The sequence below is a fragment of the Erinaceus europaeus genome, chromosome 5, assembly GCF_950295315.1.
Source record: "Erinaceus europaeus chromosome 5, mEriEur2.1, whole genome shotgun sequence".
NCBI classification, from domain to species: domain Eukaryota; kingdom Metazoa; phylum Chordata; class Mammalia; order Eulipotyphla; family Erinaceidae; genus Erinaceus; species Erinaceus europaeus.
In genome coordinates, this window is record NC_080166.1 from 8,878,282 (window position 1) to 8,890,637 (window position 12,356).

The window sequence follows — 12,356 nt, forward strand, 5'->3', positions numbered from 1 at the left end:
TCTGAAATCCCCACTTGTCTTGTGTGTCCCTAAAAATGCTCCGTGTGTCGGCTTCAGTGTCATTCCTGTAGGTAGAGCTGTCTAAAACTGGAGCACTGCTTCTCAAGCAGCTTCCCTGTATCACTGTGCCAAGTTCTCTACTGCTTTGCTTTGCAAAGTTTGGTCTGTGGATCAGCAGCGCTAGGTACTCCGGGGGGTTTGGTAGAGGGGTGGGGTCTTGTACTTACTTCCTAAATACAGAGTCTGTATTTTCATCTGATTCCAGGTGTTTCCCATACACAGTCAAGTCTAGAAAACATTTCCTCACTCAGCAGATTTATGGTGGGGGCTAAGATTCTGCAATTTTAAAAAACACTTTATTTGATTATTTTAATGAGAGGGATAGAGAAAGACACTGAAGGGCTGCTCAGCTCTGGCTTATGGTGGTGCTGGGACCTTGAAGCCACAGGCAAAAAAGTCTTTTGCATAACCATTATACTGCCTCCCCAGCCCAGATTATGCAGTTTTTTAAATTGATTTAATAATGATCCATAAGACCATAGGATAAGTGGGGTCCAATTACACACAATTCCCAACACCAGAGTTCTGTATCCCATCCCCTCCATTGGAAGTTTTCCTATTCTTTATCCCTCTGAGATTATGGAACCAGGATCATTATGGGGTGCAGAAGGTGGAACGTCTGGCTTCTGTAATTGCTTCTCCACTGGACACGGGCATTGGCAGGTTGATCCATACTCCTGGTCTGTTTCTATTCTTCCTTAGTGGGCCAGGGCTCTGGAGAGGTGGGGTTCCAGGATACATTGGTGGGTTCGTCTGCCCAGGGAAGTCAAGTTGGCGTCATGGTAGCACCTGCAACTTGGTGTCTGAAAAAGAATTAAGTTATAAAGCAGAATAAATTTCTCAATAATCAGTAAACTAAAGGTAAGACTATAGCAGATGAGATTTGGGGTCCCCACTTTGGAAAAAGCTAGGAAGTCTATTTTAGGTCTATTCTGAGGGGCCCACGACTTTACTAATTTTTGCCTGAGCCTGACAGCTAACATACAGGTGGGCTAAAGGTATTGTCTGGGGAGATGGTGTCAGATTTGGAAACAGGACTAGAAAGCTGGATCAGGGAAGACAGTACTTCCAAATATGTGAAAAGTATCTGAATACTGTTAACTGTAAACCCTGTCGATTTGATCTGGGGCCTATATTCAACACAGGAGCCTGTGTAACCTCTGCATCCCTATATGCCTTCGGGTTCTACAATTTTTGAAAGTCTCAGGTGCACTGAAGCAGACCCAGGGACCACCTTTTGAGTAACAAAAGCTTAGATTAATTGGAGAAGACTGCATGTATAATACCCCTTTACCACCTTTACCCATCATCACCTGTGGCCTTTCCAAAGGCAGGCTCCAGAGAAATCATCTTCCTCAGTCTAAAATGCCTGTTCTCAAGCTCAGCTGTACATCAGAAACCAAGACAATGGTTTGCCATGGCTGTGACGTCACCCCAGAGTGCCCCATCTGAATGGTGCGGGAAATCGCTCAAACACTGGGGCTGTTTGCAAATTCCTTTTGTGATTTCAGTAAGTAGAGCTGCTGTCCCAGGATAAGATCTTATAGTTTTTTTTTTTTAATCTGTATTATCTTTATTTATTTATTTATTGAATAGTGAGAGCTAGAAATTGAGAGGGAATGGGAAGTGATAAAGAAGGAGAGAGAGAGAGAGAAACACCTGCAGTCCTGCTTCACCACTCACAAAGCTTTCTCCCTGCAGGTGGGGACTGGGGGCTCAAACCCAAGTCCTTAAGCATTGTAACATGAGCTCAGTCAGGTGCACCACCACCCAGCCCCAACAAGTTCTTATAATTAAAAACAAAACAAAAACCAACTCCTCTTCTCCCCTTGCCCCAAATTCTCTTACTTCTCCTGAAGGTTTAATCTCTTGTACCTCATGGTCTAGTTAAATTCCTAATCCCTCTTCAAGGTCCATCTTCCCAAAAACACAAGAGCACTTGCATAAACCAAATTTTAATAGGTCCTGAGTCGATAAGTGCAGAAGCCTCTTAGGAACACTGGCATGAAGATTCTTCTTCATAACCTTTGTCATGAAGAAGACCCTGAAAACACCATCATTCATCTTCTTTTTATTTTTTCCAGCACTGTCCTCTGTTTTATTTTTTTATTTGTTTTTAATCTTTTTATTGAGGGGTTGATGCTTGACAATGTGTCACTGGACATGAGTATACTTTCATAATGCACTGGGTCCCCAAGTTCTTTCAGCTTCTTTCTCCCTTCCTTCCCCACAGTCCCTGGCTTTGTGATTTATTTAATTTTTTTTTTTTTTTTATCAGAGCACTGCTCAGTTCTGGTTTATGCTAGTGCTGGGCATTGAACCTGGGACCTTTGGTATCTCAAGCATGAAAGTCCTTTTGCATAACCACTATGCTATCTCCCCAGCCCTCCTTGCTTTGACTCTGTACAGCATGCCCAGTTCATGTTTCACTTTATTTTCTTCCCCCCGTCTCTGTTTATTAGGTCCCACTAATAAGTGTGATGATTCAAATACTATCATTTAAAAACCTTTATTCAAAAGTGAAACTGGCTCAAAAAATTCCTCAAGGTTTTTTTCCTTCACTCTGTAAGTGGAATTCCCGAGGCAAAAAAATGAATGTCACTTTTTCTTTATTCTTCTATATCTTTTCCTGTCTTTTTTTTTTTTTGAGCTTTTAGAATTTTTTTAAATTCATTTTATTTGATAAGACAGAGAGAAATCGAGAGGGAAAAGGGACAGAGAAGGAGAGAGAGCGACAGAGAGACCCCTGCAGCACTGTTTCACCACTCATGAAGCATCTTCACTGAAGGTGGGGACCAGGGCTTGAACCTGGGTCCTTGTGCTTGGTAACACATGCGCTTAACCAGGTGTGCCACTGTCGACTTCATTCCTTAGTCTTTACACTGGTCACCAGTTCCTTTCTCACACTGCTTCATCGTCCTTTATGTCTTTGTGGTCTATACAGGGAATTCCCACCAGAATCTCTAACTCCTTTCTTTTTTCTTCCTGAAGTAGTGTTGGAGTTTGAAGGTGGCAATTAATCAGTCGCTTCCTTTCTTTGCTGTTCCAAACCCCCAAATAGGTGAGAGGGTGGCAAATAAAAAATAAGTAAAAAAAAAAAAAAATGCCTCGTCTTTTTTTTTTTTTTTTATCAACTACAAAGACCTGGGTTCAATCCCTCAACCACCACATGGCATCATTATGCAAAGGAGAGGCTTCATGAAAAACAAAAACAAAACAAAAAATGGCCCCGCGTGTCTAGAAGTGTTTAGCACTGTGTACACACCCCTACCTGTCACTTCCCACCAAGAACTGCAGGTCTCATTTCTACAGAATCCCATACTGGGAAGCTTCTAGAGCAAAGAAAAACTGCAGTCTGGAGGAGACACCTCAAAAAATGAGTGAGGAAGTCCCTGCATTGTCCCTGTTTTCCTTCCCAGGTCACCAAGCAGTGGATGGGGAAGAGGGGAAGGCAGAGGGAAGAAGCCATCTTCCCAATGCACAAAATGTCCTCCTTTGGGGTCAAGATGGGAACTCTGGAAGACTCCTCCACGTATCCTTCATTCCCACATAGCAGTCAGTGTCTTGTTAGGGTTCCTCAGAGGTAAGTGTCAGGGCTGCCAACCCTCAAGGGTGATCTGACAGCCAATAATCAAACAGCTGACCAGTCAGACTCCCACAGTACACTGGGGCCTTCTCTCTGGCTAGAGGGACAGCCCAGGAGAACAAGAATGGCAGAATCCAGCTTGTCCATTCTGACAGAGCTTCACCAGATGTGATGGGCCTGGGGAGAGCTCTGCTGGTTTCCATTTGCAGAAGAAATGTGGCGTGTTTTAAGAGAACTATCTTTCGCTCGCACTCACACTCAGCCAGCGGCAGTCTGTGTGGGCCAATGGGAACTTGAAGCCACACTAACTGAAAGGAGAGATGTTTGGTGCCAAGCAGTTTTCCAGTAAGATGATTTTTAAAAAATAATGGGAGAGAAGACAATGGTGACCAGACGAAGAGACAAGTTTTTAAGAAGCTGCTGGAGAAGGCTGGCGAGCCTAATTCTAGCGAAACAATGTGAATCAGAGACCCTGTGTGCTTTGCTGCCTGGAAATGTGGCTAGAGCAGGGTGGGAGGGAGGGTTCTGGGGTGATGGCAGAATCCTTGTTGACAGTGAGCCAAGACCCAGCTAATTGCCTGGGAGGGTTTTTTTCTTTTCACATTTGCTCATCTAAGCTGGGGATGTCTCCCAGGCACCACAGATATAATTCGAGTTGGGTTTCTGTTTCTCTGGCTCTCTTGGACTTGGGGGAAAAAAAATTCCAGTGAACTTTGGTTTAAAAATATAGTTTTAAGTGACTTCCTAGAAACATCTTCAAAATCAATAGGTGCAAGCTTCACAAGAATCTGCTTGCAAAGGAAGAAAGAAAGAGAGAAAGAAAGAAAGGAAGAGAAAAGAAAAGAAAAAACTAAGGGAAAGAGTGGAATGTCAGTTCCATGACTAGTGCTGAGAAAGGGGGTTTGGGTGACTCTCGTATAATTAGCTGCAAGGGCTAACACTGTTTTCATTATCAAGAAGACCTGGAATCCCTTTAAGCTAATTAATGGAGTTAGAGGCCTGTTGAGGAGAGAGAGAAGGCAGGGAGAGCTGCCTGGTCCGCTGCCATAAACAGACCCTATGTTAGGGCTTTTGTGTTTGTTTTCTTTCCTTTTTTTCTCCCTCTGAGCAAAAACACTTAAAATGTGAGTGGGGACTTCACAACACACATCTTGCGTCAGATGTTTAAAATCTGTGGCAAAATCATCCTTTGGCATGAGCTGTGTAGCTGTGGACAAGCCATACCCTGGTGAGTGTCCTTCGGGAGAAAGATGGTTCTCAGAGATTGCCCATCCGGGGCAGCGAGTCTGCTGACTCATTTCAGACTTGGCACTGGCATCAGGGCAGGGTTCAGAAGGGTACAGCGCACTCAAGTGGCTTGTTGATGGTGCCCCTGCACCCTAGTGAGGATGTACCCACCTGCCTGCAGATATCTGTGAGACTGTTCTCCAAATATAGTGGCTCTCTGATGCTGCCCCCTCTGTAGACATCTGGACATCTGACTCATCTCATGGTTATCTGTCCTTAGAACAAACTCCTTTCTCTTGAGGTATGTCACTAAGCATAACATTATTTTCTTCATTTATAGCAATGTCCCCAAATGTGTTTGAGAGGAGATAAAGCACAAGGGGCACCAACTGCAATTATCTGAGATTTTCTCCAACAGAGGATTCACATATTTCCTCTGCTCTGGGTTATTCTAAGGCCTGCGTATTTAAAGACAGGTGGAACATGTGATTGGTCATATAAACCAAGACACTTTTGAGAAAACACATGGGTTCTATTAACAATGGCTCCAAGACAATAGAAAATGTATGGGCAAGGGCCAGGTGGTGGCGCACCTGGTTAAGTGCAATTATTACAATGCTCAAGGACCCAGGTTCCAGCCCCTGGTCCCCACCTGCAACGAGGAAAGCTTCACGAGTGGTGAAGCAGTGCTCCACATGTCTCTCTCCCAATCTCCCCCTCCTCTCTCAATTTCTCTCTGTCTCTATCCATTAATAAATAAATAAAATATTTACTTTAAAAGAATTTCTTTTTAAAAATGTATTTATTTATTCATGAGAAAGATAGTAGGAGAGAAAGAACCAGCCATCACTCTGGTACATGTGCTGCTGGGGATTGAACTCAGGACCTCATGCTTGAGAGTCTAGTGCCTTAGCCACTGTGCCACCTCCCGGACCACAAAGGAATTGCTTTTTTTTTAAGAAAACAGAAAATATATGGAAAAAAAGAAAATGTACAGATGCATGGGCACTATCACGAAATACGTAGGTGAAAGTGAAATAAGTGGTTCTGGGCCACACGTTTTGGTCACATGCCCTGCATAACTGGAGATCAGTGAGGACCCAGGTAGAGCGGACCATTCATGAGCTCAGATGAACACTCAAGGAAGTCCAGTGCTTGGGATTCCCTCGTGTTTGAGAGCAAACTCCTCCCTCTTCTGTGTTTCTAGTTAGGTTAGTTCAAACAATACATAACTTCCCCTTTCCCTCAATACCTGGTAGTATTATTGCAATTTGAGGCCCAACTCCATTTGTGCCCACAGTTGGTGAGATCTGGACACATTCATGCTTCAAACAAGAAAAACATTAAACTCTGCATAGTTCTCTTTTGGAACAGGAACTGTGTGTGCTATGTGCCTGTCTCCGAGAAGCTATTTTGGATGCCCAGGGTGAACGCTGGCTGCTGTTCTTGTAGTGTGTGACCCTGTCCTCTTGTCTACAGCTCACTGGGCCACTGTAAATCTCTGATCCAAGGTGGGTGACTCAGGTTCTCCCTTAAATACTGGAGCGAATTAACAGCTAGTTGATCCTTATGTGGTTGGGAAGATAACACGCTCTTCCAGGAGCCTTGGGGAAACCATACTGCAATGTGACCAGAGTCCAGAGGAGAGTGGGTACAGTGAGAGAGAAAAGAAAAAGCACATATTTCAAGGGGAGCAGAAATGAGAGGCAAAGGTGATTCCAGGGCTGTGGACCAGCTTTCCAGACCTCTGTGCCTCAGGTTAGGTTGTATGTCTGCTCCTGAGCTCCAGGAGACACCCTTTACCCTTGGAACAGCCCCAACCCCCACTGCCAAACACACACGTGTGCGCGCGTACACACACACACACACACACACACACACACACACACACACACACACTTTGCTTAAACAAGCTCAAATTGATGTCTGTGTCTTTCTTCCAAGAGTTCCTTAACTAATACCAGGAAATTTCTTTTTGATAGTCTAAGAGTTCATGTATTCCCTCAACAGTTTATAAGCCAAGAAATTCCCTTTCTGTACCTTACCTCCAAATCCAAATACTGATTTGTTCCTTGTCTGATTGAAGCAGCACATGAAAGGAGAATACAAAGTAAGGCAGAGAAACAACAACAACAAGGAACATGATTCCCATACTGTGAAGTCACATGGGATCCGCATGGACCCAATTAGGACGAAAGACAAACAGATAAACATTCAGGGATGCCTCTGTCCCATACAATATTTCATAACATGGTGCTAGCATGTAAAATCAAGATGTCAAAAATGATTTGGTTAACTTGCTCACTCAATTTTTCCTAAGGTGGTCAAGTGCTGAAACACAAAGATTTATGAAATTCTAGCTGAAGCATTCACATAGTTGGTCCTCAGGAAAAAATTAGGTAAGAAATGAAATTTGTTAAAACTTCCCCAATCTTGTTTTCTTTCCCCCTCTCCCTCCAGAGAAAATCCATCTGACAAACTAAATTACAACATAACGTCAACAACACTTTATTACTCCTGTTGGGGTGTATTTACATTTTTTTTCAATCTAGACAGGGCAGTACAAAACCAAAGTAATGATCTTTTTTTTGCTCCAGAGCAAATTGGTAGAAAGGGGACTTGGAGGGGGTGGGGGTGGCGGTGGGGGTGGGGGTGGCGGTGCACTGCATTAAGAGTGCATAATACAAAGCGCAAGAACTGGTGCAAGGATCCCAGTTCAAGCCCCACCTGTAGGGGGTCAACTTCACAAGTGGTGAAGCAGGTCAGCAGGTATCTGTCTTTCTCTCCCCTTCTCTATCTTCCCCATCTCTCTCAATTTCTCTCTGTCCTATCCAAAAACAGTAACAAAAATGAAAAAAATGGCCACCAGGAGCAGTGGATTTATAGTGCAGGCACCGAGCCCCAGCGATAACCCTGGAAGAAAGAAAAGAGGGGAGAGCAGTTTCCAACTATTATAAAAACTTCTTTGCTTACATATAAAGCGTCCAGGGATCTTCATAGATGAAGGGAAGACAAAGTAGGCTGAGTAATTTCTGAGTACACTTTTAGTAGTCAGTCTTATATTTCCTTTTTTAGAACCAAAATATTTCAAGTCAGAAGTTGGGAAAGGAAGAGTAATGACTGAAAATGAAATCATAATCTGGAATGGGTAATGAAGCCTCTCTGTCTGTCTGTCCATGTGGTGTATGCTTGTGTGCGCTAGCATTGGCTAGAGGAACCAATCCCACACACTCTTTCTGAAGACCTCATTCCATCTTCTGTAGTGAATGGAGATGCGTTCTTCTCATAGGCAAGAAGAGCCCTCAGCCTGGGTGAGTGATCAGCAAACTATCATCCTTCCTCCCAGATGTGACCAACGCTGTTTAATGAACCATCATTCCCTCGGGGAAGAGAATCAGCCTGACTTTAATGTAAGCACAAGGAATAGAATGTATGGTGAGGCCCTGGAGAATGACCGGGTCTGTCTAGAGAGCAGAGAAAATTCATTCCGCATGATAAGAAGTTCAGGAGATGCCAGAAATGGCTGTGGAGGGTGATGGAGATGGTCGAGCTGAATACCTGCCTTTGCCTGTGGACAGTGAGAACCCAGTGAAGCATTAGGCTGAAAATGAGAAGTCCATGCATTACTTGCCTTGGGATTGGGCAAAAGTCATTACTTGCTCAGTTACTTGCTTGATTTGGGAAGTAGGGAACCTTCTACAACTTTTGGGTCTGGGTATTTGGTGTGGAAAGAATTCAGGAATATTAAAAGTATATCCAACTTTTTGCTGAGTCTATGAGATGGGAGAATTGTGGATCATAGGACTTGCATGTGTGACGTTCAGAGCTTAATCCCTGGTACTACATGGCTAGAATGATGCTTCTCTCTCTCTCTCTCTCTCTCTCTCTCTCATTAATAAACGAGTAGATCTTAGATAAAAGAGTACAACTAAAAGTAAGAACACACAATCTAAAACCTTCACTCCAGCAGTACAGTTTGAGAGTATTTACCCAAAAGAATTGAAAGCAAAATCTCAAAAAGATATTCACATGCTAGTACTTACTGTGGTGACATTCACTACAGTCACAAGGTCAAAGTAGCCTAAATGTCCATTGGCAGAAAGATGGCTAAATAAATGAAATGTTATTCAGTCTTAAAGAAGGAGATCCTGTCATAGCTACTACCATCTTGACATTGAACCTTGAGGGCACTATACAAAATTAAATAAATTAAAAGTTACAAAAAGCCAAATACTGCTTGATTCCACTTCTGTGTGGTATTTAAGGTAGTCAAACTCATAGGGGAGAAAAAGAATTCAGAGCCAGGAGGTGGCACACAGTGCCCTTGTCACAACATACAAGGGCTGGAATTCAAGCTCCCCCTCCCCGGCCCCAGCCTGCAGGGCAAAGTCTCACAAGCAGGTAAATCAGAGCTTTGGGTCTCTTTGTTCATCTCTCCCTCTCTCTCTGCTCCTCTTATCTCAATTTCTCTGTCTTGTCAAAGAAAGGGGGAGAAGGGGCTGTCAGGAGTGGTAAATACTTCATGCAACACCAAGCCCTAGCAATAAGGCCAGTGGCCATTTAAAAAGAAATTCAGAGATTTAAAAAAATAACTAAAAAAGTAAAAAGGTAGAACTGTGGTTGCCAGAGCCTGGGGAGAAAAAAATGGGGTTTGTTCAATGGGTACAGAGATTCAGTTTTTGTTTTTGTTTTTAGATTTATTTATTTATTTATTTATTCCCTTTTGTTGCCCTTGTTGTTTTATTGTTATAGTTATTGTTGTTATTCTAGATGTCGTCGTTGTTGGAAAGGACAGAGAGAAATGGAGAGAGGAGGGGAAGACAGAGAGGGGGAGAGAAAGAACCTGTGAAGCGACTCCCGTGTAGGTGGGGAGCCGGGGGCTCGAACCGGGGCGCTTTGCACCACATGCACTTAAACTGCTGCACTACCGCCCGACTCCCTGAGAGACTCAGTTTTTATAAAATGAACACATAGTAAACATTCAGTATGCAGCAATGTGACTGTCACTGACAGTTTTTAATTAGATACTTTTAAAATTCTATAATTAAAATCTATATTCACAATTAAAAAATAAGACACCCCAGATAGGCAAGAAGCAAGGGGAATTTCTGTTCTCTTTGGGGAGAATGGCAATGGGGCCACTGGTAGTAGCAGGATTCTCTGGGAGGAGAGAGACTGGGAAGCATCAGCAGGTGTCTTCTAGAGGTGGGAGAAGTGCTACATTTAGTACAGCCAAGGGCTGACTCCAGGGCCATTTCTGTTCAGAAGCAGCCCCAGAAGGCGCCCCATTCTTGGGCCTCCTCCTTCACTCACTGGGAGGTAAACAGAGATGGGAGGCTCCCTGTTCTGGGAAAAAGCTAATCAAATGATCCAACTGCTCCTCCTTTGCAACCCCGAGAGAGGTACCAGGAAATACAGTTTTGGCCGAGAGAAGGATGGCCATGAACAAGGGAGGTTGTCATGGAATACACATCCCACCTCCCCTCCCACTTCCATCCAGACCTCAGCCTTTGCAAGCTCACCTCCATCTTCTGCCTCTCCGTTCTGGAAAAAGCAACTGTCTTCTATCACCGTCCATTATTTAGTGTTTGGGAGCGGACATAGAGTCCTAGGAGATTAAGAACTAGGAATCACTGGGAAGGTGCACTGTGGCATTCAGAGAACAGTTACAAAGCTTATAAATCCAAACCCTCATGCAAAGCTTCCTGCCAAGTTCCCAAGTGAGAGGCTTGGCTGAGATGGGAGGGAGGGGCAGGGGCTCAGAGGGCTAGGCTTCTCCCGCACTGGGGAGCGGTGTTCCCGTGACCCTATTTCAGTCTTTGGTAACAAACCACTGCAGAACCACTGGAGTCCCTGGAGCCACTGATAATTACATAAATTTTCTTTTTATTTTTTTCATTTAAACCTCTTATGTCTCCATCCACCAAGGCCCATTTTTAGTAACACTATGATTCCTGCCAACATCCTGGGGCTGATTTTTCTCTTTACACTTCTAGGAATTCCTCAGGGTCTGGGGGGGGGGGAGTGGGGGGGAGGCAGAGTTCAAGTTGCCAAGGCAAATGTGAACATGAGTGACTCTCAAGGCCCGTCTAAGGCCCGGGAGCTTGGGAAGGTTAAGGGTCAGACTCTCCTAAGGCCCACAGCATAAGTCACCCCTTCTCGGGTCTGAAATCCCCTGTGATTTCTTCTGCAACCTCTTGAAAACAAGACCCCATTTCACCTTGGCCACAAGGTGATAGGAGTGTCAGGAGTGTTTCTAGTCATTCTAACCAGTCTCTGAGGCCACATCAACGCAACATCCAAAAATGACAAACATTTGGAACTGCAGAACCCCAGGAGACAGCAGCAGGGCTCTGTGATGATGTGGTTTATGGAGTCTCATATTTAAAAAGCTGACATGCTTACAGCAAAAGAAAAATAATTGGATTGGTCCCCAACACCTCTATTTATTGCCTTGGATGGCACTAAGGTTTTATCCGAGCAGTCACAGGGGAAGAGGCAACAACACATCCTCCCAGCCCCCAACCCTGCCAAAAAGAAAGAAAGAAGGAAAGAAGGAAAGAAAGAAAGAAAGAAAGAAAGAAAGAAAGAAAGAAAGAAAGAAAGAAAGAAAGTTAACCCTTCATACAGTGTGAGCAATGTGTAGCTTGCAGAAAGTTTGCAAAATACTGAGACAAGATGAACACACACGGGGAACTATACCCAAAACTTGAGGTGGCATGCATGTTCTGAAGACAACATAAGCCGTCCTTTTGGTTGTACCTTAGGTGTAATGGTCTTTCTCCCCCTCTTCTGGCTCAGGGTTCAATATGCAATGACAAGAATAGTATGTCTCAGCCCCTGGTCCTGCAGGAAGCCAGCCAGAGAGGCATGTTGCACTAAGCCTAGTTTGACTGAGGCTGACTTGACTGCTTGCTTGTGTTCCAGGACCTCAATATTTGCAGATCCTAAACTGTCATCTTAAATCCATTCCAGCTTGTGGGGGCAGCTAGTAAAGCAATCCCAATGCATGGATTGTTGGCTGCAGCGGGATCCAATCTGGCAGCCATTCATTGCACAAGCGGATTCTGCAATTACAGCTTCCCTTTCAGCTGCCCATAGGTCGACACCTGGCGGGCTGGTTGTCTAAGAAGGCTTGCTGTGCTCCCAAGGCCAGAGGCTCGTGGCTCAGTCAGTGGTATCACATGTGGGTTTGCTCTTCCTGCTGTAAATCCAGCTGTCATTCAACAAGGTAGGCTGACGGCGTCAATTATTTGCTCCGTTTTGCACAACTGTGTTCATGGATAGGGCAAGAAATCTGTTTTCTGATCTCTGGGGAACATTCAAATCAAAGACTGCAGAGATCAAAAGTCCTTGAAAAAGCCATCTGGGAACTTTTTGTGCGCTGACAAGTTTGCTCTTGAAGCTCACACACACACTTGCAAGATGACAAGCAGATACTGTGAGCTTCTGGGAACACTCTTTACCACTACGGCCTGATGGA

General features: G+C 44.2%; 2 long non-coding RNA genes across 3 annotated transcripts; both read right to left on the reverse strand.

The window, feature by feature from the left end:
- Window positions 1-334: 334 nt before the first annotated feature.
- On the reverse strand, window positions 335-10,629 carry LOC132538575 (uncharacterized). Its single transcript, XR_009549913.1, has 2 exons — window positions 10,396-10,629; window positions 335-863 (listed from the first exon to the last, which is right to left on the reverse strand). It is a non-coding gene; the product is annotated as an uncharacterized LOC132538575 (long non-coding RNA).
- On the reverse strand, window positions 5,194-8,466 carry LOC132538576 (uncharacterized). 2 transcript variants are annotated; one of them, XR_009549915.1, is made up of 3 exons: window positions 7,847-8,466; window positions 6,919-6,949; window positions 5,194-5,331 (listed from the first exon to the last, which is right to left on the reverse strand). It is a non-coding gene; the product is annotated as an uncharacterized LOC132538576 (long non-coding RNA). The 2 variants fall into 2 exon arrangements; XR_009549914.1 differs by lacking the exon at window positions 7,847-8,466 and adding an exon at window positions 7,601-7,799.
- Window positions 10,630-12,356: the final 1,727 nt, after the last annotated feature.